The following is a 610-nucleotide window of genomic DNA, read 5'->3' as shown; positions in this document are numbered from 1 at the left end:
AACAGTCAGTGTTTGTCACTCTTTCTTCTTTTCATCTCCCATTCTTTACTACTCTTAGGGAAACAGGCCAAGCACCACTGACATTCTCATAGAATTGAACTGCATTTGTTATACATTCCTTCTTGTCTGAGATACTGTCTGAAATATTAAATATTTTTCATTTGCTGTTTCTTTTAAAAAAACCTGTATTTTATAGGGTTGTAACTCCATGCCTTCCCTCCCTTTCATTGTTTACACTGTTCACTGTTGTGAAAAATTTTTTTCCAAGTAGTTAATAATGAAGAAAACCTGCAAGTGTAATAGTCAACCTGAACACAGAGAGGTGAAGCTCATGACCTGAAAAGTAGTAGCTTCCGAGTGGGTTTCTTATCAGTGCACTGCAGAGATGCAGCATAATTTTGAAGTAGTTTTTCAACTTCATTAATGAATAAGACCAGTATTTTTCATAGTTAAGTTATGTATGAAAAAGTGGGTATTTTATTATTTCCTTTTTTCTTAGTTTTTAAAAGCTTGATACATGTAGCGTTGGATCAAGGCACACACAAAACTGGCCAAAGGGCGTACAAAGCACTTTGGTTTTTAGTTGAAGAAACAGAATGATTATTGCAAC

At 34.6% G+C, this 610-nt stretch overlaps 1 protein-coding gene across 7 annotated transcripts in view; it reads left to right on the top strand.

Moving 5' to 3' along the window:
* MACROD2 (MACRO domain containing 2) overlaps positions 1-610 on the top strand; it is an 888,200-nt gene that overhangs the window by 100,398 nt on the left and 787,192 nt on the right. The gene's annotated exons all lie outside the window — the stretch shown is intronic.

Source organism: Corvus brachyrhynchos, unplaced genomic scaffold, assembly GCF_000691975.1.
Source record: "Corvus brachyrhynchos isolate BGI_N302 unplaced genomic scaffold, ASM69197v1 scaffold69, whole genome shotgun sequence".
In the NCBI taxonomy this organism is placed as follows: Eukaryota; Metazoa; Chordata; class Aves; order Passeriformes; family Corvidae; genus Corvus; species Corvus brachyrhynchos.
This window is presented reverse-complemented; position numbering and strand designations above follow the sequence as displayed.